Consider the following 15887-nt stretch of genomic DNA (forward strand, 5'->3'; position numbering starts at 1 on the left):
ACCTGGTGTTATCCTTCAGATGGGATGTAAAACTGAGGTCCCAACTCTCTGTGATGATTAAACATCCCAGGGTGTTTCTCTAAAAGAGTAGGGGTGTTACCCTGGAGTCCAGGCCAAATTTCTCCCTGGACTTGACCTATTATGGCCTCCTAATAATCCCCATCTCTCAATGGGTTCCATTTCTCTGTTCTCCTCCCCACTTACAACTGATGTGCGCTGAGCGTACTGGTGCAACTGCACGTTGTTGGTGGTGGAGGGGAGTCCCCATTACCTGTGAAGTGTTTTGAGTGGAGAGTCCAGAAAAGTACTATATACGTATAAGGAATTATTAATATGGAGTTTCCTTAAATTAATACACAATCTTTTTAACTTCAGAGACATTTTCTGTGGGCAGACATGTTCCCTTAAGTGTCACTTCAAATTAAGAAGAAAGGGCAACATTCATATACAAAGCCCTGGCTGTTCTATCTGGCAGTCATATTAGTGTGTCATCCTTGTTCAAAGAAACAACTCCTGTTCATTTTCAATTGCTTGAAGTGTCACTCTGGCTTATCCTGCCTGTGGATATTTGTCTTGAAGTCCAGACTTCCACTGCATGGATCTTTACTAAACTCCTTGGTAATGAACACCAGAGATGCACAAAGCATGTTGATACTGTGTTAAGTGAGTTGTAAAGCCCACAGATGTGACTTTCCCAGCTATTTTGGCAGAAAAAGCTATGTGCCAGTATATTAATTTACTTCCTTGATAAATATGTCATTGTGAATTCTTAGGACTAGAAAAGTACTAACAATTTTTAGATCCATTTAATTGATGTATCCACTGTAACATACAAATTAATACAAACCAAAACCGTCACTGTATAAAATGTATGCTAATAAAGATTAATACTACCAGCGTTATTCCAATATCTGTCTACACACAGCGTTTACATATAATTGACCACATACAGTAGTTCATATCTACTGTTTTCTTACTTACTGTAAAGATCTAAGCATTAGAAATGAAATATCCCCTGAGCCTTTTTATATTTTTTTACTGCTGTATTTTATATTTTGTACAGCAGCAAAATTGCACTAATACTAAATGATAGCGGTTTCAAAAGATGATCTAGTATACTAGAAATTAGTAGTTGAGAAAGACATCAAGTTCTACTGTTCTACATCAAGTTTTTTTGCTACATTATTACATGCAAACTCACCCCTAAACTCCACACACAGTACCAGCAAAGCCACCTTCAGAAAAATGCAACACTTGATATTCTGAAGACCACTGGAGAACATCAATTCTGTTTGAAAACATTTGTTTGTGTGACCCTACAGAATTCCATTTCTGTATGAAAAACCACAGACTGTATGAAAAAACACAAATTAAGAGCAGAAACTAAGTTTGCCACACACTACCGATTCCAATTAACAGCTGGATGTCCAGAAAGCTAACTCCCATCATTTAAATCTGACTTGATCCTTTAAATGACATTGTAACAGTTACTTATTCTTTTAAGGATGTGTGCGACATTTTCTTGTACGTCTGAGTGAATGCTATATGAGAATTGTCCATCTCAAATTTAGAGACTTTAAAAGAGAAAAAAAAAGTGGTACATAAATGTTATTAAATAAAATCCTACTTTCTGAAATATATTCTTTACATTGATTACCTAAAAACTTACAATGAGAGCAACTTCTTTTCCTACAAATATTTTGGTAAACCATTATACATGCAGCTCAGTCCAACAGTGACGTTCTGCAGCCTGGGGAATCTGCAGAATCTGTTTCTCCTGAACACCCAGTAGGCTTGGGAACTAACTCTGCCAATGCCAAAGCATAACTGAGGGGAAACAGATAATGTGAGTGCTTTTCAAAGCTTGAAAAAAGAGTTAATCATTATATGCAATACATATTTAAAACATTAAATGCCTTTGATTAAATGTTATTACGTAAAATAAAACAGGAGAATGCTCATCCCATTTCAGGCATTTCGTTGTTATAAGCTTAGTGTTAAACACTCCAACAGTTTCACAATTAAACATGTGCTGCCCACTTAAAAGTTGCCTTTTGTCTTCTTAAAGCACTACTTCTTTGAATAAGAAGAAAGCCGGTTCGGTATGACTCAACTTGCTACAGAGTTGGCGCTGTCAGCCTGGCTTTGAAGCCTTCAGTTAATGGGAGGACTCAATGGTCTTTAGGACAGTCTCAGTCCTTGTCGAGGCTGACCAGAGCTGTAGCTGCTGGGAGGATCTTCCGAGTGTACTTTCATCAGAAATGAGGAGCCCTTGCACAGAAGCACAAGCCGCGCCTTGAAACAAAGAAGATGAAAAGAGACGTGCCTCAGAAGAACTCTGTTCTGAAGGGATGTTGCAGAAACAGCTCTTTGTCTTCTATATTTAATGACCCAGCGGCGAAAGCATCCTGTTGCTGAGCACTGCTGGGAAATAATGATGTCAGTCGAGCCCAGTTTAAAGTCCTCAGGAGCACAGGGAAACCGATTTGTCACGTGTTGGAGGTAGGGACAGTCCAGAAAAGCTGCAGCTGTGACTGAGCCTCATTCTTTATTCCTGGATAAATAAGCTGCTGACAGACATCATCAGGCTGCAGACGAGTTACCTTTTTTGCCCCATTACAGAAGGTTAGTGACATGAAAATGATTGCAACCGTGTGATACATCATTGAATCAGGTCAGACTGGGTGATACAATGTGCTAACTGACAGGCTCTCAGGATGACCAGGCAGTTAGGATACGTTTTAGCTTATCACCTCTCGGAGATGATACTGGAACGTTTAATAAGACTGCCATTTCCGCAATACAATGAAGACCCCAAGAGTGCAGTCAACCTTGGTACTGCTGATTTGGTTTAAGAAATTATAAATCAGCCATTGAAAAAAGGCTTAGCTGGAAATGGTTTCCAATTTAAAAAAAACCCTCAATGGATACTTATCTTTTGCAATAAACACTCCAAAACCACTTGATTCCACTGTCGTGGCAAAAATGAAACCCATAGCTTATCAAAATTGTCATAACTGCTTATTAGCACTCCAACTAGAAAAAACTATACAGTATCGAAGTTAGATGATCAACTGTATCGCAACAGGCTCTAGCAGTTACGAAAAACCTGCTTATCTAAATCTATGCTGACTAATATTTTGGAGTTCTTATAATAAGCAACATGAGTAATTAGTAGGACTACTACTTCATTTATATCAAGGATCTAGATAATCCTATAGTTAGTAAAGTAGTCAGTTTCCCAGATGATCCTAAAATAAGAGGACTGGAAAACAGTATAGAAGCAGGACAACTGATATAAGACGTGAAACAGAGCTTCAATAAGCTATCTATGAAAAAGCTTAGGTGTTTACGATATAATTTCACCATGAATGACAACACCCAAGATTAAAGTGCCATGAAAGGATTATGGAGCGAAATTTTGACTTAACCCACTTGGCTGAGAGCTGACCTCCCAGCCAAAGGACAAGGAGGCCAGGACCCCCATGCAGGGCGACCGAGGGGCAGCTGCAGAGGTGGAGATGGGGTGGAGGTGGGATGCAAGAGACATGCAAGAGAGAGATGGGGATCTCATAGGTATTTATAGAGTTTTGGGAGAGGAGTGGTCAGGAGCGATTGCTAATTACTGACAGCTGAGTCTGATTGAACTTGGTTCTGGTCATCCCTCCCAAACTTTCGCGATAAACTCCATTTCACTAGGAACGGCAACACCCTGTCCTTCTGTATAAGTCTGCTGAAAGGATTATGGAGCGAAATTTGGGCTTAACCCACTTGGCTGAGGGCCAACCTACCGGCCACAGGACAAGGAGGCTGGGACCCTCAGAAGAACCAAGCAGGACCCCAAACCACCAATGCAGAATTCTGAAGCATGGAGAAGGGGAGAAGAATTCATGGTGTGAATTGTGGGTCACCACAGAGGTTGAAAAGCAGCTGGGGAGTGTTTGTTTAGGGTTACTGTATGAAAAATAGGGAAGACTTCCAATGACCTAAGCGAGTTGTTGATTATCATAAATACAGATTGAGCAGCAAGGAGGCAGCCTTGAGTTGGAAGAACTCTGTAAATGGGAAAGGAAGTCACCGGTATCATTAAACTGACTAAAAATGGCGATATCTGAATGGATAAGGGCCCAAGTTTCCAACGTGCTCCCTAAAAGCAGAAATGGAAATTGGAGACTCCTTCGCTGTGTTCGTACTGTGAATAGAACAAGGGCCGGAGGCAAACGGCAACGTCTTGGCCTTCTATAACCACTGAATTTGATAAGAGTCTCCTGGGCAAACGGAGTGAGTGTGCAATGCTGAGCGTGGATACCTGTTGACATGTAACCTCTTGGTATCCTGGCCCAAATGGATGTCCCCCCTCCAGGCAGCTAATCGTTTTATTGAGTATGGGTCAGCCCTGTAGTACTGTAACCGAGAAGACGCTGGACTGACCCAGAAGCAGGTGAGGCTTGGAAAGTGATGCGAGAGCAGAACTGGAGCGGAGAAGTTGGCATCAGTAGCAGCGCAGAATGAGAGGAATGAGAACGGGGCCGAATTGGACACCAGGGACAGAGACACAAATGAGTCAGGGTAACAGGAAATAGGACTTACCTGTATGGATATCAAGCTTTGGTAGCAGCAGAGGACGAGAGGGATAGACCTGAGGCCAAACTGGACACCGGGGATCAAGACGCAACGAGACGAGGACACGGGACATAAGGGCTGAGATTGACACTAGTCACAGAAACATGAACGAGACAGGGACACGAGACACAGGATGACTGCTGACTGTGGAGGAGGTAGGACACCAGACAGACCCAGGGCCAAGGAGATGGCCTCAGTAGCAGTGGAGACAGGAGGAATGAGCCTGGGGTTAAATTGAACGCCGAGGATAGGGACACAAGATGCAGTTAAATGCACAGGAGAAAAGCAAGATTAAAAAGGACGAAGAACAGAGGGGCTTGAGATTCGGAGGAGGGAATTTAAATGGGATAAGGAAAATGAATACAGACCGTTCAAAAAAAACGCAGGGAGATTGCAGACTGGATGGTCGTGGGATTGCCGTGAGGAGGGCTCAGAGGGTACGTCCTGCTGTGAGCTGAGCAGAAGCGTGCTGAAGAGCCATGGTTTATTACTCTCCGAAGTTCAAAGCTTTTTCTTTTGCTTTACGGTTAAACAGGTTTGTGGGAAGCTAGGGGAAATTGCACGTTTGCTGCATTTTTCTCTTCCCTGCTCATGTCTGGAAGCGTGGTCCACGGATAGAGAATGAATGCGACCAAGTGCAATCAGACTCAGCTGTCAGTAATTAGCAATCACTCTTGACTTCCTTTAACATCCAGAGCACGGGTCTATGGGCGGTGGGGGTAGTAGGCTTAGCAAGCAGTTTGGCTGCATTGGCGGCTCAAGGTTTGTGCCGGACTGGAGTGTAGCGTTGCCGATGACATCGTCAGGAGATGCGGACGTTTACTGGGAGCGCAGGCTACGTTAACTACATCTTTGACAGGAAAATGAGCAATATTCCTAGATGTACGTCCTGAACGAGAGCTGTTTTAACAGTTTAGTGATGTTGTGCTACTGTCCATGTGATAGTGGAGGGAATGGTTTCAAATGGGAGACTTGCGAATGTGCGTTTGACGAGAGCAGCCCATTAAAAAAAAAAACAACAGTAAGTTTAAGTATCCACAAGTAAGTGGATAGTCGAACGCTAGGTGTTTCGAAAGGACGGGTTGACAACGGTCTTGGGAAAGGCATGACCTGCAGATGAAGCTGGCAGATGTTGGAAAGCGACGAAGAGTCAGATCAACGGCCTGCTGGTACGCGGAGAACGAGGAAATCTGCGGTTCTTGGCTGAGATCAATCTGCATCGGAGCGGCAAACGGGAATATCGATTGTATGGTGTAGGCAGCGTCGTAGTACTATCAATGCAAGGAGACAGCGAGACGGAACTCGTAGGTATTTATAGCTTTTTGGGAGTGAACTGGATGTCAGGAGTGATTGCTGATTACTGACAGCTGAGTCCGATTACACTTGGTTGTTGTCATCCCTCCCAAACTTTCGTTATAAACTCCATTTTGTCTAGACGCTGGATGCTGGGAAGGAAAAAAGGGCCAGACCGAACATTACAGTAGGATGTATAAATAAAAGCATAAAATTTAGATCTTATGTTAGAGTTGTATATTGCTACTTTGGAATTAGTCCAGAGAAGAGTGACAAATATATTTACAGGTTTATAGGTAGTCCCTGCTTTTACATGCAAAAAGAGAATTGAACCTTCTTAGTAACCTTGGAAACAGAAGACTATATATGGGGACCTGATTCAAGTGTTAATTTCTCTTGAATTAAAAAATCAAAACATTGACAAAGTCAACCCAATGGATATCTTCAGAACCAACTGTGACTCATGAAGATAGGGTATATGTACGTGATAACATGGTTTGAATTTACTGAACCAATTAGAAATTAGACCAGGAAACCCAGAGACTATCTTATGGATCCTATGATCATCTGTTTGAACAGTGACACACACAGATTCAAAGCATACAAAAATAAAGCATTCTGATTAAATCAATACAAGAGTTTATATATTGACTCAACCTGCGGAGATTCAGATTGCTGATAATTCACTCAGAGATTGTAAGTGATAGTAGTGTTAGGTTAAAATATATAATATATTGTCCATAATGTAGTTATTGTGGTCAGCCTTGTAACAAAATCAGCCTCAGGCAAATGGGAGCATTCATAAACACATGAAAGACAATTGAGTATTTTATTATTTGCATGAACTAATCTTTATCAAACACATAGATGTTCAGAGTAACTGAGTCCAAGCTGAAGTCTTGAGGTTCAGTCCTGATGAGCTTTTTAAATCTTTCAAAGGTAAAGGAATGCTGGAGCGCATCTCAGCTTATTCAGCCTCTGGCCGCTGGCTCTGCACCACAGGATGTCTGACTGGCAGAGCAGCTTCGTATGTTAAATTAAATATTAAAATGCTCACGATTGCAATAGGAAAAAATGAACAGCATTTTGCCGAGAACATGTCAGAAAAATAACACTTTGATGGTTTGAGCTTTCCTAGCCTCAGAAAGAAAGAGGCACCCCTAGGACCTTCTGTCCTGTTGGGGCATCACAGCAGGACACACATCTCTACACCTGATCATGTCTGACCCCAGTGTCTTCAGCTTCTCAGTCTACCCTGGACTCTCCATGACTTGATTTGAATCAGCTGGGCTGGGTAGCTGCAGAACTTGGTGGACTGCAGCCTTTCAGGAGTGAAGTAATAGTTCTGCAGGTTTTCATTCCAACTAAACTTTACATATGATTAAAGACTATGATTAATTCTTTGGAGCCAGCGGCTAGATCACCCTGCAGATCTCAACTGGCTACCCCCTGAAGCTAAGTAGGGTTGAGCCTGGTCAGTACCTGGATGGGAGACCTCCTAGGAAGCTCTGGTTGCTGCTGGAAGTGGTGTTAGTGGGACCAGCAGGGGGTGCCCACCCTGCGGTCTGTGTGAGTCCTAATGCCCTGGTATAGTGGCAGGGACACTATATTTTAGTGGGCACTGACTTTCAGATGAGATGTTAAACTGAGGTCCTGACTCTCAGTGGTCATTAAAGATCCCCGGGCATTTCCCGAGAGGAATAGGGAGTTATCCCGGTGTCCAGGCCAAATTCCCCCACACGTCCTTGACTGTGGTCTCCAAATTGTCCCCATGTATGATTGGCTTGCACTTGCCCTGTGATGGACTGGCATCCTGTCCAGAGTGTACCCTGCCTTGCGCTCGTTGCTTGCTGGGTAGGCTCCGGCTTCCCGCGACACCATATGGTTCATACATACACTATATCATTAGCAGACATTCATTCCTTAATTGCAGTTAGCACACGTTTGTATATTACAAACAATAAATAATTTTTTGCCCCTAATCTGAAAATCTCAAGTGCTTTACCGATATCCACCCCACTGGTGCTCTTCCCACCTGGATAAGTACTTTTTTTTTTAAATACCTGCTTCTGAGAGAAGCAATTTACTTCATGCAGAAAGCTTAACACCTCACGATGTCCACATCTTGCACTACTGAAGTCAGAAGCACAGTGGTTGGTATTGATTTTTGCTCTATTTTCTATCCATGAAAGAGTTAGGAAATGCCCTTAACCCCACAGTGAATAGAATTTATTATTCCTTTATCCTCCACATTGAGATTTTGATCTACTACTGTACAAGTATGTCACGAAGGGAAAGCAAACTGCAAAGCTAAGCAAAAACATTTTAGAAATGCACAGTAGAATGTCTATGACTATAGAGACTAAGGTCTTTTTAACACTTCAACATTTGTGTATTAAGAATGTATAAAAACTAAAAATAAAGGGTGAAAAATAAAGGGTGAATGGCATTATGTCTGAAATTAGTTCAATAATCCTTGAACAGATTTGTTATACCTGGTTACAGGTACATGTTGAGAAATGACTTAGTAAGCGGAATAGGAATATTTTTAAAAACAGTCACTTTCCAACTTTATTTTACGGATTGCTGACTGCAGAGATTGGAAAGCAGGGAGTTTAACACATATCAGACTGTGTGCTGCCACAAAGTGAGGGCTGATGTACATCACTCTGCATTGTGAATTCACCATCCCTCCAAAAAAGCATAAAATATTCAAAATCCTCCGTCAATTAAAGAGTGAGAAAGTCCCGGTGGGTAGTCTTGCTCTCTCTTTTTGTTTGGTTCAATCATTCCCTGTGCAAGATGAAAGTCCAATCAGAGTGTGTATCATTATCCATTATAATAGTGCTGCTGAAGAGTTTCATCATTTATTATTGATACTCCTGTAGCATCATTCTATAATGAATATGTATGGAACGACTACATAATATTGAGGAGGTCAAGGGTTTGCCAAATAATAACGCGCAAGCAGAAAATTAAACTCCTTTTGATAGGAACGAAAACCAACAAACATCAAAAAAGCTTATCAGGAAACAATGCCAGGAAATTGCAGGAAATTACACTATTATACATATCCCCTTTATTTACTCCCCAAAGGGAAACATAAAAGTTACATGGTAAGTTATTAAAATGCTGCCAAGACCCACTGTCTCATTCAAACACCCGCATATTAAAAGGATTTTTTCCTTCCAAGATTGAATTCTAAATTTGCTGCTTTTGTTTTTGGGGAAAAAGAACAATGTCCATTCTTCTGCAGTTGTATGCAGTGCTACAGATTTGTTTTTGGAGTTTTGTGAAACTTGTGAAACAATAAAAGCATGTTAAACAACCAATAGGCCTTTTCTTTTCTGCAGCACTTCAAAAGTGAGTTTAAACACTCTTTCAGTATAATTGATTGTCTTTGAATTGCTCTAATGTGTAGGTTGTAAATAAGGACTTATTTTAGATGCAAATAGCAGTTTAAAAATGTAAGCCTACAGTATGTTCACATTCTAACATACTGTCCATACTCTCCTTGCGTCTTCATTTTGCTCATTGCTTGCTGCAATTTGAGTTATGTCAATGAAAACGAAAGATTTTTATTTCAAATTAATTTATATACCAAACGTTTATTAAATGCTGAAGCATTGTTCGGATAGTGAAAGCAGACAAAAACATTCTTGCCATGTAATGCAGTTTTTTCAGAATAAAAAACCAATAGAGAGAAAGACTCAGTGTATAAAGCTTTATTTAATTGCTTGAAGCTTTATTGTCTTCCAGCTGTTGATTTACACAATACAAATGACACAGACATTCACAACTTCATGACACAGTCCATAAGGGCTTTTGTAAGACAAGGCCACAGGTATACAGTATTGAGGTACCTGCTAATTGTATTAATAAAAACTGGGACTTCCAATGAACTTGTAAGAGCACTGACCATAAAGACCTATGATTAAGATGAATTTAGGTGTAGGTATAGATGGAATGATTCCTAGGTAGGAGAGACAGAAAAGTATAAAAAATGCACTGTGGTAATTTGGTTTGGAGTCTTTTTTTGTGATTTCAATACAGTTAAGTTTTCTGTTACATTTTCATTTGTGATGTTTAACACATATACGCCAGCATGTAAGAAAATAAAAACATAGGAAAGGCTGAAAATAAGAGGTGGTCTTTCCAACCTCCTAGCACATCTGGTTGTTGGTAATTAACTGATCTGAGGACTACAGCCACAATATTCCAAAAGGGGTTTAATAGGGCATTGTACCATTTTCCAACAAATGCATGGATACTATGCTTCCTGACATTCTCTTTGTTTTTTTCATTACTTTCTCTCAATGCCTGGGAGATGAAAATGTATCATAAATCATTGTCATAAATTCCTCATGTGTTAAAAGCAGCATAATGTCACATGTCTTCTCCAGGTGTTTGTCCAGTCTTTATGAATTACCTTTGCTTCTTCTACAGTGCTTGCTAATTTACTTTGCCTTTTACTTAAGTACAGTATCATAGCAGAACTTGATATATGTTAGGAAATGCACTGGTTCTAATACAGTGCTAAACTCATTCTATCACCACAGTTTGAGAATTCACAACTCTGTGTTTATGTACAACTTTATTACAGTGAAAGCTTACTCTCTGCAAATCAAGATTTAATATTTTATGAGAACCTTAATCAAAATCTCTCTAAATTTATGTTGATTATCCAGTGTAATGAAAAGAGTTTGGAAAGTAATCAAAAAGCAATAATCAAGAATGGCATTAATTGGCACCACAATTTTTTTTCTTCTGAATTCAGTGTTTGGACAGATTTGCATAGAAAGAAAAACAAATCCTTCTACGTGGTATGCTATCAATAATGGGTGTTTTATCTCTTGTTACGCTTTAATGATGGAGAAGGTTTAAGAATTCTATATTTCTGTATCACTCAAAGCATGCCGTCAGCTAAATGGCAATACAGGAGTGTACTCTATTCTGTGCTTTTCCATTAAATAATGAACAGTGTGGAAAAACAAAATCTGCTTATTAGAAAGTCTGTGATAATACAAAAGACTGCTCCATTCTAAGCTATGTAAGGTAGAAAGCTGATCACCTACAAGGATTGTATTGTTGATCGTTGAATGATTCATGAATCTTCAGAAGAGAGGAAGGTGGAGCAAGATATACACAATAGTAACAGAGGGATCTGATGACATGTTTTTCTCCTTTGACTGTTAAATGAAGAATATACATGAATCCACTACTCAGAAACACTGCTTTTTACGTGTTATTTGTTGCGCCACTTAATTCAATATCATAATATTTGAAAGCTCATATTTTCACTTGCATATCAAGTTTAAAGGTTAATACGAATAAATGATGTGAACAGTAAAAAAAAAACTGAGACTTTAATCTGTTCAAAGTTTGCTGAATAGATTTAAATAAGATTTAATGTTAGAGATTAGGTTTTCTTGTAAAATACTGTACGCTTGCTTTGACTGTTTTTTCAAACATTTTGAAAACCACAAATACTGTGCTTGTTTATAACATACACATTTATTACATAGCTTTTGAAGAATAAAACCACAAATCGATACTTTAAGGATTCATTTTGCATCATTTATGCAAGAAGATAGATATATATATATTCGATATAAAAAAACTGAACATGAAATGATATCCAGATGTCATAAAATGTACAGCTGATAAAGAAATCTGCAAAAACAAAATTCAAACACCATCAGAATTATAGCTACAGAGAGTATACCCTTTCCGCAAATATGGCAGGGGTGGCTAGCAGTCATCATTTGCAAGCACTGGATTTTAATGGATTACAGTAGTACAAAAAGACTGCCATCCTGCCAGGCTACCCTGTGGTTTCTGTAATTGATTTGGCTCTTGTTGCCTTCTGAAGCACAAGACAGGTTAAAGAGCTGGGCTGATTAAATTGCAGTGTTAGAATACGAGAATCGAACAGTCCAAGTTTAACCTTTCAATGGATAATTAGGTGGAAGCTCAGATTGTAATAAGCACAGACTGAAGTTCTGCAATATCAAGCCTTTTGTACCACCTAGCCTTGGTCTTGGAATGCACTGCTATCGCTTATGTTCATGAGCACATTAAGAGCTTAATTGTCTCATTCTCTTCTTGAAATGATTAGGCATTCAGAGCTCACTGGAGGTTTGGTGGGAAAGAGTAGAGGGCTGCTGGTAAATATACCCAGCTGTGCCTGAATTGAGCAATTCCAATACGAATCAAAAGATGATTCATATCAGAACAAAATTAACTGGACCCTGCACGTTGGGTAATAATTATGATTTCCTCCCCCAACCATTTCAAATTTTCAATTAATTATTCAAGTGTCTTTAGCATTTAACATGAGAAAGAAATTAAACAAAGGTTTTAAAGTACTGAAATGGAACTACATGAAGATTATACTGTACAGGTATATACTGAGTTGAATTGTAATATGGTTGCAGCAATAACTGATCTTATCTACAGAGCTTCAAGGTTAGTTCTAGTACTTGCCAGCATAGCATAGACACAGAAACAGTAAATGCATTCCTTGTACACTATAAGCACATAAAGGCATTTTATTCACTGATCAAGGATGGCTGCCAAGCAAATCATCATTAAAGTGTAATCCCAGTGCGTACAAATCTCTACGAAGCATTTTCACCCCAAGTAAAGGCTCTGCTGCTCATAAATATATATTTTTATTAATAATAAAAGAAAAGAAAAACATGCACCTTACAGGTTTAACAAAAATACACAGAACTTTAGGCTCTTTGCTGTCTAACTCTATCCTGATGTGCTGTGTACTGTATACGTTTCCCTCTGAATCCTTCCTGCTGTTGAATTGTTTTGCATGAGTGTTATCAGATATAGATATATTGTAATTGCCCATGCAGCCTAACAATGGACAATCACCCCTTTCTCTTCATCTGCCAGAATGCCAGGTACTCCGGCTTGCTTTTCCACTTTTCCAGTGGAAAGCGGCACACGACCTCGACAGTTTCACATGAATAAAAAACATTCCAAAGAAGAATTTGACCTGGCAAAATGAGAAGGACAAAGACTGACAAAGGGGCTCCAGTAACGAAGGAAAGGAAAAAGCGGAATGTCAATGAATGCGTTTCAGCTGCTTGATTAAGACAAAAACGTAATTTCATGTACAAAATTATTTAATCTAATAATATAGATTCATCATCGAAGTTGAAGAATTATTGATACAGAACTTGGGATGTAGCCACAACAACAAATTTCCCTTGTAAAGTAACATAAAATGTGATAAAATCATATATATATATTTAAAAAAACTGTGGCTGGAATTGAACTACTGTATTGAACTTAAGTAACCCTTTTCCAACGAGCCTGAAACAATAAGTTTAGATCTGAAACACTTCGTGCATCTTGTTGGTTAAGAATAACTCCAACTGTGGCATTAATTTATCTCAATCTGTTTGAAGAAGGAATTGTTCCTTCTGCTGGACAGTCAATTCACTTCACAATTATAAGGCTAATACTGTATGTAACTTTCTGATCCATTACTGAAGGTTTACCAGATTAACAAGTGATCTATTTTCTTATTATGGATTTCCTCTGTGGAAGAACAGTTCTGTGAAGCAAATTAATGCTGCAGATATATCTAAAAACATGATGAATGGACTTATTTATAAGAGGTACTGTATGCAAAAGAGAGTTCCAATCACGGTTTAGTTAGCAATGAAAAAGCTACAGATGAAACAGACCCAATATGAAGCAATTCTAAAGAACCACACAATATATGCAGCTAAAATGCTCTATATAAAATCACAAACCTGTGGAGCAGGCTGTTCTGTTTTTAATATGGTGGAATATATTTGCAACAGTTTAAGTTCTGGCACTCAGTTGCGGCTCAACACAAAATGAGATTCAAATGAAAATTTAAAATGGATGAGAAATGCCTGGCAAACAAGCACGGAATGTGAATCGAGGGAAATCTTTACTGGAAACGGTTCATGTAAAACAGGTCCCTGTCATTCCTGGGGAATGGTAAGCGTCTTTCTCAAAATATCCCATCACGGTGTGTGATTATTACTGGGCACACAGCAAGGCTTTTCTCCCTGCTTCTATTTTTTTATTACAGTAATCCCTAGCTATTGGTGTGTGACTTAAGGGCATCAATCTTTTCCTTTCCCATTCAAAACACACACTCTTTTTTAACAACCTGCTGTGTGCCTTCTGTTTTCCTGATAGGGCTGGCAAGTTTAAGACTGTCTTACAGCTCCTGCAGTGAAGGTTATGGCCCCTCCGTACAACAGATAGGAAGCTTTTTAGGGAAAAATGTTGCAATTACAAATAAGAAAGACATTTTAAGCTTTGGTCTCTCCTTGTTCTAACCAGTTCTGGGTCTATAAAATTCAGGTTTCATTAGGCACAGGTGTAATTCTTAACTACTCCTCTCTAAAAAGGTTTTTATGGAACTCTTAAACTTCTGATTGTGTCCCAGATTCCTTTTCTCAGAGACATCTGACATCATCAGAGGATTTTTCCTTGGGATGCAATCTGAAGGTGCTTGGCATACTAGAAATCACCGTGGGGTTGCTGTTTTAATTTTAATTTAAGTAAAATTAATTTTCATTTGTAATCAATGAAGTTTTCCCACAATATGTAGAAAAATAATCCCTTCAGCCTATGAAGTTAATTCAATTGCTTTTACAGTATGTCTTTTAACATTGAAGCTCAGGCTTCACATCTAACATCTAACAAGGTCAAAGGTAATAATAACCCTAACACTTAGATACGGCTTTTCTGGACACTCCACTCAAAGTGCTTTACTGGTAACAGAGACTCCCCTCCACCACCACCAGTGTGTCGCCCCCCACCTGGATTATATGATGTCAGCTAAAGTACACCAGTATGCTCACCACACACCAACTACCAGTGGGGAGGAGAACAGAGTGATGAAGCCAATTCATAGATGGGGATTATTAGGAAACCATGATTGATAAAGGCCAGGGGGAAATTTGGCCACGACACTTGGGTTAACAGCCCTATTCTTTTTGAAAATCAACCTGGAACTTCAGTTTTATATCTCATCCGAAGGACAGTGCCATTTTTACAGTATATGGAGACAGGAAAGACTTGAGTCCTTTAATCTCTGCCCTGTGCAGTGCAAAACCTAAAGTCCCTTACAAAGAGTGTAAATTCCTTGGGGTTGAAACCAATGAAGATGTAATATAACTGCATATTGTCTCCATCTCTATACTCGGTCATTAGGACTCACCCTGACCACAGGGTGAGAACCCCCTACTGGTTACACTAACACCTCTTCCAGCAGCAACCTTAGTTTTCCCAGGAGTTCTCCTATCCAGGTACCGACCAAGTACCTGTAGGGTTGTAGGGTGATATACTGTAGGTACTAGTAGGAAATGATGGCCATCACTTTCAAATAGTCACATTTGTATCAGAATGGTTGTAACTTGTCGGAAGTCTCATGTTATGTCCTTTGTGTACCCTGTTTCTTACCTCAGAGTATTTGTACAGTTTGTTTGCACAGATTGCCATAATGGAAAGTAATAACAGTAATAACAAAAATTGCTAAGGCATAGGATATAGACAATAGCCATGCAGGCATACAGAGTCCTTGTGTTGACTGAAGAGTTAAACTAAAAGACACACATTGCATCTTTTCTGTCCATAATAACCTCATTATTTTGGTTACCCTATGCTGAATGAGCAAGATGCATAAAATCCAAGTGCTGTCTATCCTCTGACTTTTGAAAAGTAGTACAAAATCCCCAGGATACCCTAAGAACAAAATCAGATTTGGAAATTCATCTGGTCAGTTACACAAACTTATCATTTGAAACATTATAGAACCTTTAGTAAAAGCCTTTTTACCTCTTGAGTTCTCTGACCTCGTCAGTTTACTATCCACTCAAGTATTTTCAGAGTCTGAGCTCTGCCTTCTCCTTTCCTATTATGCCTCACTGTTTGTGATTAAAGAGACAGGGGGCTTTCTGTCCCGA

This window comes from Lepisosteus platostomus, chromosome 2, assembly GCF_059453375.1.
Source record: "Lepisosteus platostomus isolate fLepPlt1 chromosome 2, fLepPlt1.hap1, whole genome shotgun sequence".
NCBI classification, from domain to species: Eukaryota; Metazoa; Chordata; class Actinopteri; order Semionotiformes; family Lepisosteidae; genus Lepisosteus; species Lepisosteus platostomus.